We start from the raw sequence: 25,572 nt of genomic DNA, 5'->3' as shown, positions 1-25,572 counted from the left end.
TCTGAATTAATTGATATTGCTGATGTGAAGGTCTTAATGATGTCATCCCAGTGAAACCACCCTGAAAAATAGGCAATTTACAGATGCTGATTGGAAGATGTTTGTTTAAATTGTGAGTTTTGATGTCTGTTATTATCTGATGAAGGGCTACCAACCCAAGCTTATCTGTTTTGTACCAGCTTTTATTAAAAGTTCTTATTTTTACTACTTGAAGCATCCAGCGGTGTTCTTCCAGGATTTTTCTGTTTTTTGGTTTACTATACAGATGATTGCTACTGACTAATGCCTAATACATAGTATACAACTCTGTACTGTGAAAGTACTGCTGTTAAGAAAGATCAGAATTACTTCATCTCAAATATGACTCAGTTTCTATAAGAATAGCATATATGCCAATGTGTTACCAACTGTGGCCTGACAAAACTGTTGTTTAAGAAAGCTTCATTTCACTTCATGTCCAGCTCTGTATTTTTTTTTTCTTTTTTTTTGCTATTCTGACAGTATTTTCCTGAAGTGCTGCATGTGTATCTTTTGTTAGTGTGCCAGTGATAGGCATGCTAAATTGCTATACAGAAAGTTCTATGATCTGGTTTGTGAAACATAATGGGCAGGATTCACGATGGCTTGTACGGAGTCTAAGAGCTGTGTAAGACTCCATGCAGCCATCGCGATCCAGGAACAGCCCAAAATCCCATGTAAGAGACAGCTAAAATGACTCTTACACGGGCAGGGTGTGGATATGCTAATCACCCCACTTGCAGCCGAAAGGCATGCAAATGAGGTAGATTAAGCGATCCACGAAGCTGAAACCAGCCCGTGTAAGAGTCATGTTAGTTGCAGAAATGTACTCAGTTGACAACTGAGTACGTTACTGCAAATAACACAATGGAGCCATGACAGCTCCAAATAAAGTGTGCAAAGGTTGCAGTCAGCATGCTAATGGCCAAATATGTGGCCATTGGCATGGTAACCCGATGCAAACATGAATTTTTTTTTTTTTCGGAGATTGGCGATGTTTAAATGCAGCGCAGCCCTGCGCAAACGGGCTGCGCTATATAAAACTGAAAAATGAAGGTTTGAAACCCACAAATGTGGGTTTTATGTAATGCATGGATTTGCAATGCAGGGACTAGCAGACCAAAAACAACATGGCCACCGTCTAGTGGTTGCTAAGGGGGGAAGCTGAGTGTAAGACATGTAACTAAGCATTAGTAGGCAATCCTATGTAAATGAATGGTAGGATAGTGAATCACACTGTCACATAGCAAATGAGCACAGTCCGTGTAGTGTAAGAGTTAGATAAGGGGGAGTAACAGAGTAGGAGATAGGTGACATCACAGGGGGGAATCTCAGGAAGAAATCAAGCTCATTGGAGCAAACTGGTATGTGAAACATATCAATCACACAGCAGAAAAAGAGGATTGTCAACAGATAAGCATGGGAAAGTCAAGAAATGGAAGGTGTACACTGTGGCCAACACCAAAGTTTCTTGCTGTACGTGCATGCGTGTGTGTGCACGCTGGGAGCCGCGAGTAAGACAGAGTGCGCGCGTGTAAGACAGAGTAAGCAGGAGCCTGTTTAAAGATCTGTAAATCTGTTTGCACTGGTGTGCGCACATTTTAACCCAAATAAGCAGATTCTAGTCCGTGTAATCATGTGTGCATGTGTGGTAGCCACTGTGAGCGTGATTTCGCTGGTATGCGTGCTGCTCCCCCTGAGGAAACAGAGAGGAAAAGGAAGCAGATGAAATAGTAGGAAACTAGCAGGGAATACCTGTAGAGTTAGAAGGTGAAAACAATTAGAAGCAGGCAATTACACAGGCAGAATACAAGCCCAGCCCAGCACTTAAAACACTGCAAACAGCATTGCAGTATGTTTCTCTCAAGAGACACTGCAAGACAGGAGTAAGCTAGTAGAAGTGAAAACTGAAAAAGCTGCACTCAGACCAAACATGCTAGGGGCTGCCATAGCTGTTATAAGGTGACATAGGAGACTTGTTGAGGGTGGTGACAATGGAAATGCTGCCAGACAGCCCATAGTGAGGAGACGGAGAAGAGTGTACAGGCCCAGGGTCACCTACCAGGGGTTACATGAGCTGGAGATATTGGAGCGCTATAGAGTGGACAGAGACCTCCTGCAGCAAATTGTTGAGCTGTGCAGGCCACGCCTCATACACAGAACCAACAGAGGGGAACCCATCCCAGTGGAAACCAAGGTATGTGTTGGCCTAAGAATACTAGCAACAGGTACCTTCCAGAGACCAACTGGTGATATGATGGGGATATCACAGGCATCAGCCTCCAGGGTACTGCACCAGCTCCTGGATGCCATGTCAGCACATGTTGGTGATCATGTATATTTCCCCAATGCCCGTGAGGTATTGGCCAGCAATATGCGTCTCTTCCAGCAAATAGCGGAATACCCTGAGGTAGTGGGTGCAATAGACTGCACGCACATATGCATCAAAGCACCAGCCGGTGAGCGGGGTAGGGCCTACATTAACCGCAAGGGCTTCCCCTCCATCAACTGCCAGGTTGTGTGTGATGCCCAGGGCATAATAATGAATGTATGTGCTGGCTGCCCTGGGAGCTACCATGATTCCCATATCTGGCATTTGACTCAGCTTTACCAGACATTTGCCAATGGGGACATCCCACATGGTCACCTAGTGGGGAATGCAGGTTATGCACTGGAGCCGTGGCTGATGACACCCATCAGAAACGCACACACACCTGAACAGGAACGCCATAATGAGACACACGCACAAACACGTAATGTAATAGAGCATATGTTTGGGCTGCTCAAGTCACGGTTCCGGTGCCTGGACACATCTGGTGGAGCCTTGCAGTACTCACCAACTACATGTACCCAAATTGTCATGGTATGTGCTATGCTACATAATATGATCCTGAAAAAACAGCTGCAGCAGGATCAGCATAGGTCCGGGACAAAAAGCCCTCCATCATTGCCAAGGCCATCACAGGCAGAGCGTGACTTGGAGGAGGAACAACCTGAGCCTGCCCCAGTAGGCAGAAGGAGGTGTGCCCAGTATGCCCTGGCCTTGGCATAGAGGCAACGCATAGCACATACACTGGCTCAGTAGGAACTCTGGGAATTATACCCCTCTCTGATTCACTCATATAGTAACAGAGATGCCTAACATGACATAACCTGCTCTCAAACATGTACAGGGAGTGTAGTATGTGCATCCAACAGAGGCAGCTCTGCAGCACCACCTGAAGCATGATTGCCATGTGTTAAGCAATGTAACACCATCTAGTATATGCAAACATGAAGACCCAACCTAACATCTCACCCACACCAAGCATGATGCCACACTGTGAAGACAACAAGATCAAGTACAATAATTGGCTGAGGTATTGCTGTTAGCAAGGGGGAACACATGGCTGACAGCCTGGGCTGACATGCCGAGCAAGACATGATGCCCCACCTGCTAGGAATGGCATGCACCCAGCAAACCTGGCTGTGTAGATACTGGCAAAGGCTGCTGTTACCCCCACTGTGCCTGGAATAGGTAAGTCTGGAAACACAAGCCCACCAACATAGGTAGCACAAGGGATAATAACCTGGACGTAAAGCTACCCAATGCCAGAAGTCTAACCTGCAAGGTGCATGCAGACCAAACCCACCACAGCATGGAGAATGGTAATATGTGTTCTGTAACAGAAACCTGGGCAAGGCCCAGAAGAGCACCCTAATACTACCAGGTTATGCCTCATACCATGCTCTACAGCTCCAAAACATGGAACACACGACAATAGGAGTGTGGCTACCAGTAATTATCAAGAATAACCACACCTCCAGGTTGGTACCACAGCAAGAAGCAGCATGGACTATCCATGGGCAAGTAACACTGTCTCAAACTGTGTACCTGTTTGAAGCCTGCTACAGACCCTACACACAAACCCAGGTACCCCAGCCAGCCTTCCTGAAGACACTTCAGAGTATGAATGTCCCAACAAATACAAAACAAGGCACACACAAAGTATGACATAGGTGGCAATCCATTATGTATGGAAGAAGTAATCATGGACCTAGGGACACAAGTGGACGGTAACCTGTCATGTGACACACACATTGCCAAGGTGGCCAGGAAGACCTGCTATATTGCCAACCTTAATATGAAAGGATGCACATGTAGAGCTACAGAGGTCACTGTGCCCCCATACCCTTCCCTTATCAGGCCCATACGTGACAACAATGCCACAGTTCGGATGTACCTTACCTTACACATGCAGCAGTCAGAAAGACCCCAAATGTACCCCACCAACAGGATAAAGGTTCCAAACATTGGACATCTGCAGCCTGGCTGAAGAAACCACAGCCCAATTCAAGAGCATACTGCACAGTCAGAGGTGATGTATGCCTGATGTACAAGGCCATGTCCAATCCAGAATGAATGGACATGCTCCACTGCAGAAACCCCAAATCCAGCAGACACACCTCAGTGAGATATCTGAACCTCTACACATAGATGAATAGGATGTGCTGGAGGGACAGATCCATAACCCAGAGGCTCAGGACACTCTGGAACAGAATCCCAGTCCATGATAGGCTGATCTCCACACACAAACTCAACAAGAGAAATCCGTTGAAGTGCATGGGAGATAGTAGGTGTATACTGGGGGCCATCCCTGTGTCACATCTAGGAAAGTAAACCCTACGTGGGCATAATATGCACATTGCAAGGGGTGTTGAGACCCATACACAGTCTGTCTGTGCTCAAACAAGGCCAGGGCAGATAGCCTAGTATGAACCTATGAACCTATGATGATACAAATTGTGCAGGACACAAAGGATTATCACACAGCTGTCCTACCTGATGGTAGGAACCATGGTGATAATCCACAGACATGCTCTGCAGCACTCTAATATCACAAACAATACACCATACCCACACACATTGCCATTAGCCTACGAAACAGATTCCTTCCAACCTCCCCACCAGCACCTAACTGCCAAAATCTATCCCAGGAGAGTGCTGGCCCCCCAACATTGCAGATGCTGAGGTAACAGCCAGCATCCACAAAGCACAGCACACAGCATCAATGGTATCAGATGGTGTCCTGGGTTGTGTCCAACAAGTACTGTAAGAAGAATGGAACAGCAAATAGCATTACTGTGCACTATCAGTCCTACCACAGGATATGTACCCAAAGAGCGGTGTACAGCAACAGTGGTCCCACACCACAAAGGGGGTGCCTGAATGGATACTGCAAACTATCACCCCTCAACCCCGACTATCTAGGTTGGCAAAGTAATGGAGAGGATGATCATGGATCCCATGAATAATGAGATTGGGTACCTACAGACATTGGACCCTACCGAGTGTGGCTGTCATAGGGCAGATCCTGCCCCGTACACATGTCTGACTCATGTGAAACATGCACCAAGCCCAGTGATGTGGGGAATGTTGATCACACAGCTTATTTGGACCTTGCTAAACCCTTCCATACAATACCATAGTTGGCGGTACAGAAAAGCTCACCAGCCTATCTATAAACCCCTATGCAAGTAGATGGGTTGCAAACCAGCTCAAGGACAGAACTGACCTGGCAAACATGCTGTAGCCATGGCAGACTGCAAACCATGTACAATTGGCATCCCACAAGGCATGGTCCTGGGACCACTCTTGTATGCTATATATGTCACATAGGTACAGGCCAACATGGAAGGACTCTGTCTGAACAGGTTTGCAGAGGACTACAAACTGGCCACCATATCGGACCCTCCAGCTGACACAAGCAACCTACAAAAGGCACACATAGAAACACACAAGTGGTGCCACAGCCAAGTCAACAAGCTAAATGCAGAATAGTGTATAGTCAACCCCTGTGGAAACACAGTACATGGCCAGAAATTACCACATAGGTGTTAACCCAGTAAGTACATCAGGAGCAATAAGAGACCTGGGGACACAAGGTGATAGATATCCTGCATGTGACAACCATGTGTCTGTAGTGGTTACAGAAACATACCATATACCCACCTAATCATGAAGGTAAGCACAGCTTGGTCAATGTGCCTCTCCAATCATCCATCAGCAGCCTCACAATTGTGTACAATGGCCCTTCAGGGATGTACCATAGCAGACACCTGCAGCAACTGGAAAGACCACACAAATACCCCACCAGGAGGATCGCAGAGCTGTAACAGATGCCATGTGTCGCCTGAGTAAATAAACTGCAGCTCCACACAGCGCCATACTGCCTGGCTGGAGCTGATCTGTGCCTGATGTATAGAGCCATGACCAACCTGGTATCAATGGACATTTGGCACCATGTAAACACTGAATGCTGGTGACCTATGCAGTTGACAGGCCTGAACCCCAGCAAGAACATAAACAGGACATGCTGTACTGATTGGTCCATAACCCAGAAGCTCACTCCACTCACGACTAAACTCCCACTACAGGATATCCAGGGAGTCCCTCAGTGACTGTCATCCAGAGGAATCATGATGACTGGATGGGAGATGGTAGGTGTACCATGGATACCACCTGTATGTCATGGATAGACAGAGGCATAGCACAGTAACCATGACATATGTCATGGCAAACACCAGTAAATGTGTTGTGAAGGACAAACACTCTCTGACTGGCATTACAAATGGACTAGGGCACATGGCCATTGTTTGTCACTGTCCACACAAGTTGTGGACTACATTAACAATGTCGGACAATCATGTACTAAGCTGTCCATATCTGAACAAAATGCAACATGGTCATATCTGCGCAACTGGCCCCAACCAGTCTGGTGTGCTCACTATAAACATTACAAGCAGTGATAGGACTGAAACCAATTATACTGTCCACCACAGTGAAATTTTTGCACCAGTACACTATACAATAATACAACTGTTTGGTCAGCAGGAAAGGATGATGACAACTGTATGCAAACTATCCCATGGCGACCCTGCAGGCACAGCATAATGCCTGTTAGGTTCAGACACACAGCAGTTGGGCAGTAAGAATACAACCTGATGTCCAACACTCAACTGTACATGTGATATATAGATGGCATCCACACACAAACAGAAATGTGGTGGTCCACAGATCCAAACATAAGGAAAGGTCACACTGGGCATGCTTGCACACTTAGATAAAGGAGATGTGGCAGTCAAGAAGCCATACAAACTGCGAACTGGGCATGCTCACACGCTTAGGCCATGTCACAGTTCAGCAGTTGCACACACATATCTGGCATTTCTATGTATTAACAAAGGAACCTCCCACAATACAGACATCTGCCCAGTGCACACAGTGAAGTTACAACAGAGACATAAGTAAAGTACTGGATCCCACTCATATGCAAACATCTCCCACAGTACACACGTTGTTTATAGAGATAGGGAAGGCTATGGCAATAAAGACCCACAAACAGTATATGAGCAACAGATACTTGCATCTGACAGGTAAACATATGGCCATAGAGTGCAATACCTGACTGTTGTCCCTAGGGAATACAGAAGGCTATCCACAGTGTATTTGCCGTCTGCCTCCACAGTAAAGTAGGCCACTGTGCCTGTGCAAAGTTAATGCATAGATATGCTCTCCCCTGTACTGATGGATAGACACAGATGTACATACCTCTTCATCCATAATGATGTCAGCACACTATACATATGTCAGGAGCAGAAATTGTACCCAGTAATGTGAATAGCGCACTCCGCTACTGCATCTCTAACAAGTGTCATAACATAGTTAAATTGGGGTTTGAACCCTGCAAGTGCTCAGTGTGTGTGTGACTGTGTGTGGGGGAGTAGTGTGTGCAATTCTATGTGTATGAAAAATGTCAGTTTGGGCAACTATTACTACACAATACATGCTGCATATTCCACTGTCTAAACACTGATGATGTCAGCACCCTATAAGTACAGCAAGAGAAAGCAATCCCCCCAGTAATGCAAATAGCGTGCTCTGCTAATGCATCTCTCACAAATGTCATAACATAGATAGGTAGGGGTTTGAATCCTGCAAGTAAGTGCCCAGTGTGTGTGGGGGAGTAGTGTGTGTGAGAAATGTCCCTTTTGGCAACTATTACTACACAACACATGCTGCATATTCCACTGTCTAAACACTGATGATGTCAGCACCTTATAAGTACAGCAGGAGAACGCAACTCCCTCAGTAATGCAAATAGCGCGCTCTGCTATTGCGTTTCTCACAAGTGTCATAACATAGTCAGGTAGGGGTTTGAATCCTGCAAGTGCCCTGCGTTTGTGTGACTATATGTGGGGGAGTAGTGTGTGCAATTCCATGTGTATAAGAAATGTCCCTTTTGGCAACTATTACTACACAACACATGCTGCATATTCCACTGTCTAAACACTGATGATGTCAGCACCCTATAAGTACAGCAGGAGAAAGCAATCCCCCCAGTAATGCAAATAGCGAGCTCTGCTACTGCGACTCTCACAAGTGATCTAACATAGTTAGGTAGGGGTTTGTATCCTACAAATGCCATGTGTATTTTTGTCACACAGTTTGTCCATGTGTGTGGGATGTTGCTCCCAATATTGCACGACATACATTATATCAGTAATTTCAATGCACACATGATGTATGTGTGTGCCACCTACACATATGTACCTGTGAACTGCAAGAGTTCCCATGTCCGAAGCCTGCCTCATGTGAATACATGGAATATGCATCAGACAACTGTATGACTGTGGTGTTCTGTGCAGGGGCTGCATGTGGTATGTGACTATACAGTGTGGGTTGTAGATGGTGTCATCCCACCAGGGAGGGATACATGATTGGTCTGGAGCATATAGTCCACATGTTGGTGATGAACAGGTGCAGCATGTTGTCACCACTTGTGGGAGTGGTAACAAGTAGTTCCATAGCAATGCAGGGAATGAATGATAAGAACCCTTCAGATACGGTCTTGCAGCTAGAATAATGCTCCCACTGTATGTTTGGGTAGTTGCAGTACAACCATATAATGGTGTGTGTAGAGACCGTCATATTCCCAGTGTTGTCAGGAAGGCCAAGTGGGTTTCCTGGGTATGGAAGTGTGGTGTGTGCCAGGCTATGAACCTGATGGCAGTCTAACCCACTGTGTGTTGCACATGGAGAGGCTCTGATGCTTTGTGCAGTGCCACCAACCTGGGGGTGTGTGTATCTGAGGTGCCTTTGGATACATCCCCCCTGTTCTGTTTTGGTGCATGTGTAGGGGATGACAAGCATGGTATCAGGAATGACCTGGCACTGATGGTGTGCACCTGGGAGCCTTGTACCAGGAGTCTGTTACTGCACGGATATTGCTGTACCCCATGCTAAGGACAGTTTCCACTGCATGCATCTTGAGGTTTACACTGCTGCTGTTGAGTAGCATTGCTATTAGTGTCCCATCCCGTGTGATACCTGTGTAGGTGGCTATGTATACAAAGGCACTATGTGTGTAGTAACAGCCTCTGCCAATATACAATGGCCCATGGGTGACAGGTGCAAGCTGTCCCAAGCAAAGCAATGTGGCATGTCCAGCATGTAATCCCACACTGATAGGCATTGAATCCCCTTTGGATGTCACTGAAAGATATGTTAATTGCAGAAATTGATGATCCTGTCTACATATTGTGGCAGCATTCATGGTGAGGGTGAGATGCTACTCAAGGCCAGGGTCATACCAGCCTGTGCCACAAGCTCAGAGAGCCCCTCTATGTTCCCTAACATGTAGCCCAGGGAGGTGCGTCAGAGGTCATACACACTGGCACAGACAATGACTGAGTCATAGTTCTACATGCCTTGGAGTGACTGCTTTGCTTGTGTTATGTGGTGGATCATAGTGCCTGATGGGCAGCTCAGCATGACCATCACCTTGTTCAGCCTGGGAGCAGGACCACTGTGTACGTGACAATAGAGGTACCTCATACAACTGTAGCAGGTGTGTTGTCTAGCTGTATGGCCTGAGACTGTTTGGCACACAGGCTTTGATAGCTATGTGTTGCATGTGATCTGCTCTGGCGTAATGTTTGCTTGTGTGCCTGCTTTGCAGGTGTCAGCTGCTCAGGCAGGATGCTATTCTGAGAGCCCAATAATGTACCTGTGTGTTTCTGTGTTTGGATTGTGGTCGTGACAGGTCTATGGGAGACTGGTACTGTATTCACTGTAGTATCCCACTCCACCTGACAGGGAATGCCAGTGCTGTGTAAACAGAGCTTAGCCCCCAGTTTGGCAATGTGGTTGCATCTCTCACATGTGTTGTACATGTATGGGAAAGGGAGAGGGTTGTCTGTGTACATGAGGCAGCTGCAACATTGCCACATGACTCACAGATTCACCAACTGGACCTGAGAGTAGATCGACAGGTGACCTTTGCACATGCTACCATAGCATTGTGACTCCATACTAAGTAACGACACATAGGGTCAATGGGGAACAAGGTACTCAAGGTGACTATGTGAGGGTGTAGTGCTCCTGATTTGTTAGTGCTGGCATATATGAATGCTGTATTGAGCAAATGTGAGGTAAGTCATATGCAATGTGTTACAGGCAAGCTACATGCAAACAGGACAAACAGTGACGTTCTGTCAAGTGACACAAGGACATCAGTACAGTAAGCAACACAGATGTCACTAGGGATCCAAAGAGGCACTGTATATCTGCACTGCAGGTGGAATCAGTGTTTCAGGAACATAGCAGGCAAACATGCATACAAACAAAGCTACAGTCAGCAGGCCTGTATGTAGACTATGCTACAACAAAGAAGGTGTACGACTTCCAGTATGTAACAGTGCATATATGCAGGCACACTAAGCCAGTACTCAGACATTCCCAGGTCAGACGGGCTGGGTCCAGCCGCACCCCCCACAAGTGTATAGACCACGTACCTTCGTAATGTTGAATAACTGGCCCAATACCCAAGTGCTCATACCTGTAATAATACACATCAAATAACAGACACTGAGCCCTCACTCAGCAGTTCCAGACTTAGTATGATGTATGCTACCTGTCCTGGCACCACAGTATCCTTGATATGTATGGACACTCTCCCTCCTGTCATAGTTAATTCTGTGTTTTGGTGCTGTTATGCATGGTATGAGGTGTGACCTTGTAGTGCTAGTGTGCTCTTGTGAGCCTTGAACCTGTTGTGTAGTACTGCACAGATATCAACATCCTGAAACATCTGCATTGCAGAGTCGTGTGTGGACAGCATGCAACTCGCAGTTGACATGGCCATCATTGAGTATCAATATGTACATTGTTGTATCCCCTGTGCTACCTATGTAGGTGGCCATCCCTTCACAGCCTCACCACCAGTATGCAAAGATGTGCAGACAAAACACTGTGGTAATTACTATGGGTGTACAAAACAATACAATGACATTCATACAGTAACTGCATCAGGTATGCTGGTATATACCCACAATGCTATCATTACACTGTCCTGTTGGCAACATCAGACTATTACAATACGTCTATGTAGTCACCCTGTGCATCAGCACCATGTTAACCTGTTCCTGCACCGATTTTACAGATTGCAGGAGGTGGCACAGTTTCATCATATGCACAGGGTGTGTACCTGGTATGCCTGAGTGTGCCACTGATACAACCAATTGACATGTCTGTGTGTGTGTGTTGGTGAGGGACAGCAGTACAAGATGGGGCAATGTTGATGCAGTGTGTGCGTGTATGTGGTAGCCCTAGGTGTTATCACTTTGCATGTGTGTATGAATGCACACAGTCCCACCTCATGGCTGCCATATACAGGTGTTTGTGGAGAGCCACAGACTGTGCCTGCCAGGTCATACAGATCACTGTCTGTGGCCACGGACATGTTACCTGTGCCTGGCAGGGGGGCTACGGACCATATCAGGTACCAAGCCAGACTGGTTACTGTCATCAGAAGCAGGTGTTTGTTGACTGGAGACAAGTCCCTGTTGGGACTGTCCAGCGCCACGTGCATGTGGTCTCCTGGGGCGGTCCGATGACAGCACAGACCCAGCATTGCTGGGGCTGCTGCTGGCACTATGTGAGTGGCCGCGGCCCTGTTGTCATCCGCGACGGCTGCCAGCTGCTGCTGTTTCTGGCATACGGCCACGTCGATGCCTCAACCATCTACCATTGCCCTGGCTCATGGACATATAGTTGTGGAACAGATCTACTGTGTCCCCCCAACATCTGTCAATGACCTCGATGAAGTTGCAGATGGCAGCTGCAACATCACGCATACTGCCACTCATGTCTGTGCGACATGCTCTCAGCTCCCTCAGACCCTGTCTGGTGTACCATTCCATATGTGACTGTGCCTGCATTACAGCCAGAAACATAGCTGGGGTTGAAAGACCTCTGTGGGCACATCTGACAGGGGTGGTATGCCCACAGATGCTCCCACGAGAACCCATGGATGCCTGCCTGTGTGGTACTGTGTAACGGCCCTGGCCATGGCTGCAGTGTGGGGATGCAGGTGGCACTGGTACCACATTACACTGGTCAATGCCTACTGTATCCTGTCCATCACCTAGAGACATTGGTGACAAAGGATGTATTGGCAGGATGACTGTGCACATTGATGGGGTTGACAGCTGTGTAGTGTCAATTGACTGACCAATGACGGACCCTGGCACACCTACCTGTGCCATTACACAGGTATCATCATTATCACTATCCACAGTAGCTGATTCAGGTTCCCTGCTGCACGACACCGGAGCAGCACCAGAACCTGTGGGAGTAAGACAGGAAACACAGTTTACAATATGTACACAATGCCACCACTGATGCACACATGCACACATGCATACATGGGCACATGCACACATGTGCACATGCACACATGCACACATGCACACATGGGCACATGCACACATGCACACATGCACACATGCACACATGGGCACATGCACACATGCACACATGCACACACCTCAGTATATGAGATATCAACCCACAGACACAAGCACACCTGCAATCAAACACATAGCACTACTGCTTCAGCCTATTATTACTATTAGTATACAGAGTATTGAAGGTAATGGTATTACACACTCACCAGCATGGATAGGCTGCCTTGCTGTTACACCAGAGGGACCTGCGGAAAAGAGACATTTATCGTCAGTGGGCAAAACTGTGCCATTGATACTGTGGGCATGATACAGTTCAGTAGTGCAACAGTTAGCTTCCACAAGTGTACTGCAGATAATGAGGTTATCACTAATGCACAATAATTACCAAGATTACAGCTACAAATCAAGGACACACCTCACACATGCATAACCTAACAGTGTACAGAATGGTCAACTATACACATGGCATGTTACATGCACACTCTGTGTCCTGCTGCTGTGTGGCTCCAGCCTCCATCATTACACATGTATGCTGTTGTTGTTGCTGCTGTGCTGGAGCCACAACACTCAGGAGTAGTCCCTCCAGTCTGGTGAGGAGGGGATGTCTAGCCACCCCACCACCAGTGGCAAGCTGCTGCCTGTGGATATCCAACGCACGCTGACGGACATGTCTAATTAAATCACTGCAGTGATGGTGTACCTGCTCATATGTCCGGTTATGTGTGCCTATGTCATTTACCCAATGGACCAGGTCTTGCCACAGTGCAGCCCTCTCCTGCTGGTTCTGGCTTGTGCGGGAAAACAGTACAGCGAAATCCTGCACCAGGCTCTGGTGTATCTCCTCCTCCTCTGCAGCGGAGTAGACTGGGTTCCACTGGTGAACCATGGCCCTGAAAAGGAGAAGGGAAATATGTCAGCAATATCTGTCAGCAAACTATAGCACACATAATACACATAATACTTGACTGCAGTGATATAACTTAGGCACCATATATAGCATCTGTCTCTCTATTGGGGGATACACATGTACATGACCAGATATCAGTGCTCATCCGACAACTGTGCAACAGTACCTGGCACACTCCATACAGCAAACTAGTATACTGCAGCAGTCAGCACACGGTTTCAGGTACAATACACAACATCACACTGGGGGTTTGTATCAAGGTACTGGATGGGGAACATTATCAGCCCATGCACTGCACATAATGCACGTTACATATTTCACTGGTAATGCACACTAATCTTACTTGCCATAACCCTACCTACACCACAGTGACATACAGGGTAACACAGCACAACATATGGCAAAGTAGTATGTGTTGTTCACAATACCTCACATACCTGTCTCTGGCCTCACACCAAGGACACACACTACCATGACAGACAGACAGTCATGGTGAGCAGTCACACCAGTACACAACATGCACCCAGTCACTAGCACACTCATTCCACCTCACATATTCCATTTGCAATGTGTTCATGGGTGTGCATTGTGTCCTAGGTAGGTAGCATGCTTTTGGCCCTTCGCCTACAGCAGCATACTGTTATGCTACCCTGCCCCTTGTGACACATGTGTTATGATCGTACCTGCTCCTTACAAACAGTTAAACAGGGTGACTCATATGGCATATTACCTATCAGCATGACATTCAGCAGGGGTATGTCTGACATCTACTCATGGGGAGCCTTGCTTCTTAATTCTGTGTGGTCTACTACAGGATATGTCATATCTGTGGGTAGGGTCCTGTACCTCCAACTTGTGCTCTATACTGCAGTGACAAGGACGACAGTCATAGGTAATTTGTGTTGTGGATGTTGGAGGTGTTACCATGGTTGGTAGACAACTGTCATGGGTGTGACCAAACTATGTATATCCAGCAGTGGTAACCTCTATGTAGGTTGTCTGTGTGCGCTCTGTGGTGTTTGAGTGCATTGACACAGTTACCTGCATATGTCTGTGTCCTTCACCATATCTGTAGCTGTCATGGGAGGTACATACCATGTAGGACATTGTGGGGTGTGGAGGGGTACAGTGACCTACATCTCCATAGCTGACACACCATGTCCACTGACACATTCCATGTACAGGTATTACAGGACTAGTGTGTCACTGTGTATATCGATGTGGAGCCTATTGTACACTTGTTGACCCTGTTCCCCCCTGGCACATGCAGTGGTGGGCAGGCATGTACATATGTGGTGGTTACTGGTGTCAGTGTTTTTGAATGGGGTATGGTACTCCAGTATCCACACTGGTGTTCACTCCATGCCTGTGACACCAGGCACCTGTTGCAAGACATCTGCACACATGTGCCTCACACAGTCTATATATGTATATATATATATATATATATATATATATATATATATATATATATATATATATATATATATATATATATATATATATATATATATATTGATATATTTATATCTGCATATGGATATATATCTGTTTGTATATATGTATATATAATATGTATATATAGATGTAGATATATACATATAGATGTGGGGACAGAGGGGGAAAGAGTGAGAGAGAGAGACACAGGGTGAGTGTGAGTGTGAGGGGGTGGGACAGAGAGTGAGAGATAGTCATATACAGACATATCTGTTGTCAGTCAGATCTATACTGTATATGTATAAGTCTCTACAGATATCTATATATGTATGTGTGTATTACAAATATATGTACGTACATATTCTACCAATCTCGATGTCTGTGCAGTAAGTGAGAACCTGGTTCAAGGCTCCTGAGAGCACACCAGCAGTACCAGGCTATACCCCGTATCATGCATTTTGGCCCCAGGACTCAGGACAAAACAAAAAGGGAGGGGGTGTCCATATTCATGGAGGACACACACACCTCCAGGTTAGTGGCAACACATGAAGCTTCACAGACCATCCAGGTGCAGATAACCATAGGCAAACCTGCTATACAACTGGTAGCATGTTACAGACCACCCTCCCAATCTCAGGGACCACAGTCAGCCTTCCTGTAGACATTGGAGGATATGAATGTCCCTCCACACACCATCATATTGGGATACTGCGACTACCCTAACATACACTGGGTGCATTATTCTACCCCAAACACAATAGCCCAAAGGTTCCCGGAATTCACTATGTCAAATGGAATGGAACAGCTAGTCACCTCTCCCACAACAGGAGATAATATACTAGACCTGATCATCACAAACATGGGGACAATGTGCTACACACTGGAAGTATACCCCTCACTAGTCACATCTGACCACAGACTAATCCCCCTGGATATACATATCCCACCTCCCTCACAACACAAAAGACTACAGTGGGAAACCTCTCACATGCCGACTTTACACGTCTTATAACTGAGTTGGTATCCTTAATGCCCACTGGGCCAGTGTAATCCACTTACCACAATGCAGACACCTTCACATATGCTTCTACAGACATCTCCAAGAATGCATGGATCATGCAATCACAAATGAAACCATGACCCTCTCCACCAAGGGCAGGCATCCTGTCTGGTGGACCCCAGCATTGAACAAATTGTACAACAACAGAAGGTAGCTACTGCATGGCAGAGCATACTTCCACAGAGCTACGGCATCTCTCATCAGCAGTAGTAGAAAGATACGTTTTGTTGTACAAACACGCAAGGCCAACAATGAGAGGGACATCGCTATGGTCACTACAGATAACCACAAGGCCTTCCTCTGCTATGTTACACACCTGGGTGGGAACCCTCAGTTGTGTTCACAGTTAGTTCACAGTGACATATGCTACACTGAACACACAGATAATGCCAACAGTCTGGCAGACACATTCAGTGCAGGTTTCTCCCCTCTCTCACCCACACATGTATAATTACTTATCCCAACTGACTGTAACCTCCCTGTCATCTCAGATGCCCAGCTGGGAACCACCCTCAGCGGAGCTGTAAACACAGCATCAATGGGACACAACGGTATTGCAGGTTGCATGCTACGTGAACTGCAAGAGGAGCTACACATGCACATTACATGCTATTCAGCCGTAGCCTTACTACAGCATATGTACCTGGACACTGGCATACAGCAACAGTAGTCCCACTCCACACAGGAGGCACCTCTACAAACCCTGGTAACTACCGCCCCATAAGCTTAACCAACCTGGTCTGCAACACTATGGAAAGGATCATTATGGTACCAATACACAGAGACATTGGGGACTTAGACACTTGATCCCACCCAGTTTGGCTTTGTAGAGGGCTGATCCTGCCTTATGAACCTGGTTGACCTTTTCAAATCAGTCACTAGAGCCATTGCTGAGGGCACAGCGGTCCATACAGCCTACCTGGACTTGCCTACGGCATTCGACACAATACCGCACTCTGCCATCATAGACATGATCAATAGCTGAAATGTAAATCCATATGTCACATGATGGGTTGCAAACCAGCTAACGGATAGAAACCCTATAGTCAACCTCACTGGTGCCATGTCAGACTCAGAGACAGTCACATGTGGTGTCCCACAGGGCTCTGTCCTGGGACTGCTCATGTTCGGCATATCATTCTCAGATGTGGAAGCAGACATGGGAGGGTAGTGGCTGACAATGTTCAAAGATGACAGCATACTAGGCGCCATAGGCGATACACCTGCTGACACATACATCCTACTGACAGGCCTCATGGACACCAACAACTGGTGCCGGAGTCATGGCCTGACACTGCATGCCACGTAATGTATACTCATACCCATTTGGATGGACAAGGTACCTACATATTATCACATAGACAATAACCCACTGAGTACAGAAAAAGTAATCGGAGACCTGGTGACATTGTGCAATGCTGACCTCTCATTTGACACCCATGTTGCCAAAGTGGTTGGACGGACTTCCTACCTTGCCCACCTTATCATGAAGGGATTCACATCCACATCAAAAGGGGTCATTGTACTGCTATACTCCTCCCTTATCAGGCCCATGACTGTGTACTATGCCCCATTTGGTATGCACCTCACCTGGCACTTGCAACAGCTAGGGAGGCCCCATGAGTACATCACCAGGAGGATCAAGGGTCTGCAACAACTGTCATATGCTGCCAGACTAACGTAACTCATGCTCTGTTCGATAGCATACTGCCTACGTAGGGGTGATCTGTGCCTGATGTAGTAGGACATGTCCAATCTGGTAGTGATGGACATGTTCCACCTCATACAATCCAAATCCATCAGAAGCATGACAGCTACGGATTTAAACCTCAGCACACATATGAATAGGACATACTGTAGGGACAGATTCATCACTAAGAGGCTTCCCATACTGTGGAACAGGATCCCAGTTCATGTTAGGCAGAGACCCTCACTGACACTCTTCATGTGCATTCTTGACAAGTGGATGGGAGATCATAGGTTTACAGCAGGGGTCTTCTCTGTGTCACTACTAGACAGAGGCACAGTAAACTAATGCTATTATGTAGGGAGGTCTTCACTGTGTCACTACTATACAGAGGCACAAGTTTCTATATCTATTCTATACACTGTCTGCAGATAGCCTAGTACTAAACTATGCCACTGTGAAACTATATATGTCTATGTATTTCTACATTCCTCTCTATCTATGTATACACATATGCATATTTTATATATATATATATATACACACACATATATATATATATATATATATATATATATATATATATATATATACTCCTTTTTAGTTCCACATATGTATACACACAGTAACATACTGCTGAACACCCATTACTATACAACCTACTTGTACATTGCACTACAACCTACATTGCTATGTGCACATAGCTACCATCACATACATATGTATGTGGAGCCTTCAGTGACAGTTTCAGTATGTCCCCGTCCATATGCACATCTTCATATACATAGATACAGACCAATAACACATCTGGAGGGTTCACAGTATGTAGAGTATTTTAGTAGTACTTTACATTACCTGTGTTTGTTGCAGCTGTTTGTGTAGGCTTGCAGTTGCTTGGCTTGCTGTCAGCCTCTTTGCTTTGTTGTTTCAGGGTTCTTTCTTTCTTTCTTTCTTTCTTTCTTTCTTTCTTTCTTTCTTTCTTTCTTTCTTTCTTTCTTTCTTTTTTTCTTGTTTTCTCTCTCTCTCTCCCTCTCTCTCTCTACCTCCAGCGAGTGCAATGACAGTATTGCATGTGTGGACTGGGAGTATAGGATGCTTTTGTAGGTATCTGCACATATCCATGTGATGGCCTCTGCACCAATTGTTAGCCAGCATTTACTAATTGCATGCAGCCTGTTGTGTAGTGATTGCAGTTCTCACTGTGATTACAGGACTGTGCTATAAAAAGGTCTGTTAGGTAGGCATAGCCCTTTCAGATTATCAGGGTGGGGACCATGCTGGTTTGCTGTGGACGCTGTTCTGTGAGTGTAAGGGTTGGTATGTCTCTCATATTTCAGGCTGTGTTGTAGACACTGCAATGCATGTTGTTCTGTAAGCTGAGTATTCCTTCCTCCAGTGTCCTGTTCTCCGTGTGTATGTAAACTGATGCCTACGACTAGTAATACTGTGTATATGGATGTGTGTGCTTTCCTGTGGGGATTGTGATGTAACTGGTATATAGCAGTGGCTCTTGCAATCTATTGCTATGGCTTCAATATTTGGCCTTTACATTCACTCCTTGTATGCCTGCTAGGTGTCTTTCCTGTAATGTGTTGCTATGGCTTTCCTATTTTCCATTTACATTCACAGCTTGTAATGCTTGCTAAATCTGTTTGGCCAGCAATTCCCTATGTGTTTGTTGTGGTAGGGTGTTACTGCATGCAGTATGGTCTGGCCATGGTGTGGGCCTTGACACTTACAGGGGTATTTGATCATGCTGCTGAGCAGACCTCAGATACTCTCCGGTGCATCTTTTATCAGCCTCATGGAATGGTACATAGCAGTGGGTTACTCCAATGACATATTCTGATGCTCTGCAGTTGTGACTGTGGGTTATTTCAAGCATATGTATTAGTACACCATTTGTGCCGTGCAGGTGGTGCATACCTTGAGTCAGTCATAGTTACCATTGCATGTGTAGTTACACCTTTCTGACTACTGTTAGTACATTTGACAGGGTGTCAGTGGGGCACAGTTGACATTTGTTTTCACATCAGGATATCCCTGTAACTCAGTCACAGTTGCTATGTCTGAACTCTTAACTATTCAACTATGGCAGTGTTTATCCTGCTCTGAGTATGTGTGTGGCTTGCCAGATGCTACAGTGACATTATTACCTAGTAGCTACCAACTAGCATGACTGTTTCTCAGCACACAGTACTATTTTACAAATCCACTAGATTTGACAGTAAATATACATGACATGCTTTGTGTACTAGACTTGCTATACTCCCTTTACATTAATTCCTACTATTTTACGATATATTTCTTTCAGCACAATGCTCTTGTATAGCACTCAGGGCTTAGTGGTAAGTCATGCAGACTTGTGTTTCCTGGGTTCAAGACTGAGGGAGGTGTTTTATTTTGCTGCTGAGTAAACTACAGGCCTTGTCATTCAGAGTGACTAAGGCACTTTTAAGCAGTTGTAAGTGGGTTAGCACTGGTTTGCGCGGAGGTCACGCATGTGCACTGCCGCTTAGTTTCACGCACACATGCTTAGCTAAGCACACAGAAGTGCACACCCGCTTACTTTTAAAGAAAAGAAAATGAGGAGATAGGAAAGAGGTGAAAAAGGGGTCACAAAAAGGGTAGGACAGTAGGAAAACAAGCTTGGGTTTTGCAGGAGGGATGTAGGAAAGGCCCATAGCTGCCCATTTCTTTGTCAGCAACAGCTGTGCATATGTTTGTAATTTGGTATGAAATTTGAAACCTTCCATCCCTGAGAGAGGTGTGAGGACAACAATAATATTTGTTGTACAGCCAATTGTAATTGCCAGTTTATATATCCAGCAGACATGTGTGCAAAATGGGCAGCTACGTATGGGGCGTAATTTTTTTGTGGGTACAGAGTGCCCTTTTTTTTTTTCATGTGAGAGTGGTATGTCAGGTACAGGAAGTCGGTATAGCTGGGGAGGTAGGTAGGGGAGGTTAACAGACAAGACAAACAAGACGCATATAGGGGTGGTGTATGACACATGAGGGGGTTACACAATTGACAGGGACGGATGTTTGGATATCTCGAGCCCATGAGCCCACAGATGGCAACAGTGGAACTGAGATCCCCACCCATGGGCAGTTGCCACTGTGCCTTCACTGTCCAGGACGGGGCAGTGCTGGGGGTTGTGTAGGCCGGGCAGCAGGCACACCCGTGAGTTGTGCCACCCATGCCTCAAGCTGGCATAGGGGCCCAAGCACAGTGGGCCAGATCTCCCTATGCACCACAGTCCGGACACTACAGAGGGTGAGTGGATGTTCTACTGCAGCCACGCTTGCAGAGGGGGGACGAGCCCCATTCCCTGCAGCGCTTCCACCCACCCGTCCGGCCCGGGCACTACTGCCAGGTGCACTCGCCAGCTGAGGTGGGAGAGGTGGGTCCGCTGGAACCCGCCTTCCCTGTCGTCCTATGTTTTGCATTATGTTATGACAGTCTGGGTTAGTAACGTACAATACCATTCACAATTAGTTGAACAGCATGCATTAGTATTCCCATTAACCAAACACCCATAAATTCAAGCCATTGAACAGTAAGCATAACACATGCATAATTTGAACAGCAATACACAATCCAACAACATGCAGGGTTGATTGATGGCAACAGGCCATTAGGTTTGGATGTATGAACAGGGCACATGCATCAACGTACATGCAAATATGCATGAACCAACAAGACAAATGTCCAGGAGTCTTAATTGTGAATGCACATACCCATTTCACGTGGAATGGATTATTTGTGGTTATAGGGTAGGGTGAAGAAATATTTAATTAGCAACTTCAAATACCTATACATATGCTGTACATTTCTACTAGCTGCAGATATATACACACTACAGGTCTGCCTACAGTTTCCTATGTGATAACTACTTCAGGTTGGTGATAGGAATGTTACTGCTACATCAATATACATTTCATATTTATTCATACACATTCATATCTGGCTCTGTTCAGCTACATCATCCTGCTACATTTGCTTTATATGGCTATAGACAACTGTGGATGTTTGGTATTTCAGACAACCATACTATCGGCATATTGCAGACTGAGAGCAACATATCCGGATTTTGGGACACACATTCCAGCTTCAGTACTTTTTTCAACACATGTTGCTGTTTGGTTCTGCCTGTCACATTCATTTCATTCTGTACTGACTGCAGTATATTTTATTCAGGAGCTATTACTACTTTATTGGTGGATTCATACCTCTTTCTCACACTCTCTCACTTGTTTTATTTTTACAATTCAGGATGGTACTTAATTCTAGGCTTTATTGACATGTTTTACCTTTAGTTATAACAATCCTTTCCAACAGTCTCACTTATGTCATGTTTCTGAATTTCAACAGGGATATATTTCACACATGTGTTTTACTCAGCTTCTGCAGCTGTACTTTTCAGCCTGCTGCAGGTTATGTACTATTATATTACAGGTGGGACATCTTTATTTCAGACTTGTTTCATTTTTATGTTTGGATTACAGGCTGCATCACACTTTTGTAATCAAGCAATGCTTGCAAACTCTCTTACACTGTTACTTGCACATTTTATTAATTAGTGACTACACTGCACTCTTTTGCTAACTGTCATACTTATATATTTATTTACAGTTATAGGGAGAGAATTACTGACCTGCCTGGTGGCACAACCGCACCAGCCTATCGCCATAGGCTCGACGGTTCGCAGAATGGACACCCCTGCAGCTGTAATATAAATGAAGTAATATTGGAATACACATCTCCATGATATCAGCTAGGTTAATTTCTTACATAAATAATTACATGTAACTTACTCAGTAGTGGGGCGTTGGGCATTTGCCGGGCCTCCTGGATCCAATGGTTCAGTTGGTCCTGCTTCTGTCTCTTCAGGTCCGCATGGTGGTGACATACCTGTTCACCAGTCCATGGTATTCCTGTGGCACTGGTGAGATCATGTGCCAACTGGTCCCACGCCTCAGCCCTATATGCTCCCCACAGGACCTGGCCCTGCATGAGTTGGGCCTCATGATCATGGATGAGGAGCCAAACCATATATTTGGACTCCTCAATGCCCCACCTCTGTGCTCGGAAGCAACTACCCTCTCCTACACCTGACATCCTGGCTGCAAGTCAAGTCAGTTCCACAATCGGTTATGCTGTGTATTCCTGCCTATGGGGCTTATATATGCCGTTTTTCCCGCACTTATCTGTGATTGGCCATTTTGAAATGGTATCAGCTTCACAAAACCTGCTTTGTCATGCTCCTCTTTCTATTCATTCCTATATATATGCTATTACTGCATTTCTAAGTGCAACTGTCATGGCTTAGTGGTTCAGTACTTTGACTATGGTGCATGGTAGCCTGGGTTCGAACCTGGACATTGCTTTTTATATTTTATGACTGTCTACACAGGCTAGAAGGTGTGTCTGTGTAAAGGCAGTTTTGGTACAGCTTGCTCAACGTTGCCCGTCGGTTAGCTTGTTGGCATGGTGCGCAGCTACGCGCAAATGGGTCACGCTGGTTTACACGTCGTTTGGCTGTCAGCATGCATATTACGCTCAACTCAGCTATGGGCACACAGTTTCAGCGTGTTAAAATGCTGCTTAACCCCGGGCACTCATTTTACACCTGTTAAACCACTGCTCACCTACGGGCACTCATTTTACACCTGTTAAAACACTGCTCACCTACGGGCAGATATAATCAACTTGTTAGAGTGTAGCTCAGCTATAGGCACATCTGACATTTTCTTATTTTTTATTATCTCACATTTCTTCAAAATACATAGCCCATTTCATTACATTTTACATAAAATATAATTTTATATATGTACATATATGTCAGGGAATTGTTTTGTGCTTATTTCACTAAAAATAAAAAATGATGTTGTGGGGGCTCAAACCATGACTTCCTCCTCTTCAGCCAACGTCTCTACCACTACTCTATTGCTTCTTGGCTTACTTTGCATATTTAGTTCTTATATGCTTTTCCACTGACTGCTAACTGTGGCTAAGCGCCGGGCACGCCTGCGCAAACGAGCGCACTCACAGGCAAACATCTTTACAACTTATAAAAAAAAAATATAAGATGTTCATTTATACATTTTATGTTCATAGTCTGTGGGGGCATGTGTTGTGTTGTGTTTATTCACATTTACACGAACTCTGTCATGGGGGTTTACTTTTGGGACTTTTACTCTTCTGGGGGCGTGTCCGTTTGCAGGGCTCGCCCTACGGACATGCCCCCTACTGTCCCTACTAACCATGTTAGCCTTAGGTGTGATTCAGCATGCCCTCATGCAAATGCATGGCATACTGACGTCACACCGTTTAACTGAAGCCTCCGTGTAAGCCTTGCAAATCTTACACGTAGGCTTCGTGAATCCTGCCCAACATGTTTATACTGTTGTTAGCCATTCCACAAGATGACAACCTCTTGTTTCATGACTCTCTTTTCTTGACGACAGTTATTGAAACTTTAATCATAAACAATCATCATGCTTGGTAAAGAACAAAATTTCTGACCATAAAAACAAAAGGTTGAAAACCTCATTGCAGCTGCATATTGATTTGGTGTCCTCAGCTTTCCACAAACAACTTTCTTAATTCATTTTCTGCTGTTCATATGTCATTATTTGCATGTTGCTCTGGAAAGTGTCTCTTACTCAAACACATTCTCCAATATTTTATTATCTGTTACTCACCCCCTATATGCATGCCTTTTTATCTTGATGTTCACTGCCACAGTACACATTGGTTTAGTGGCTTCATCTTGAGTTGATAATGAGGATTTAGGAAACACTTTATCTTTGATACCTTCATCCTTGAAGAACCATCAAATTGATATACTTGTTATTGACTCACTTCACCATCATTCCTAAAACTTACATAAACACTGTATCAGATATGATTCCATTCACTACAAAGTTTATGAAATGTACAATGATTGTTCTCTTATCGGGCTGCCTAGTAGTAGAGTATTGGAACTTTCGGATACAATAGTAGAGAGTAATTCAACTGTTTCCTATTATATAGTAACCAGTTTCGGAGATATGGATTAAATGGTTGAACTGCATCACTGTCAGCCATTATCACATGTCTTATTACATCCCTTTGTGAATAGGTTCATAGGTAAGTACTAGGCTAGCTGCCCATATGGGCCATTTTAAGCATCCTCAAGATCCATTTTGGAATTAACCTATCCCATCCAGTGTTAGACTGGTCTTATCCATCCCATGGTCAATAATTATATATTACCCCTAATAAGAGTAATTGGAATCATACCATAGATAATTTGAGGGAACCCATGAGTGGGATGAAAAAAATGTATGCACTGCCTCTGTCGATCAGTGGTACAGGGGGAAGTCTTGGGTTAAATTTTCTGTTTGCTATCCATAGACCAAATTGTACTTGAATATGGACAGCGATGAGCATTGTTTTATCTGAGTGGAAGTCTGTTTCAGAGCAGTGGTATCCTCTGCAAGGTATACGTGTCCTTCCAAACCATTCTGATGATGTTGTAAAAGAGGTTTAGCTCTGTAGACTGAGTATTTCTGATGCCACCTGACTTGCTGATGTTCATTAAATCCATCAGTACTGGGTCAGAGGAGGCCTTGTATGCTAGACAGCGGTCACCTCTTAGCAGTATGTAGGATACTGAGTATGGT

This window comes from Protopterus annectens, chromosome 6.part0 (genome assembly GCF_019279795.1).
Source record: "Protopterus annectens isolate FY-2018-M chromosome 6.part0, PAN1.0, whole genome shotgun sequence".
NCBI classification, from domain to species: Eukaryota; Metazoa; Chordata; order Ceratodontiformes; family Protopteridae; genus Protopterus; species Protopterus annectens.
The sequence above is the reverse complement of the archived record's forward strand: the minus strand, read 5'-3'. Positions refer to the sequence as shown.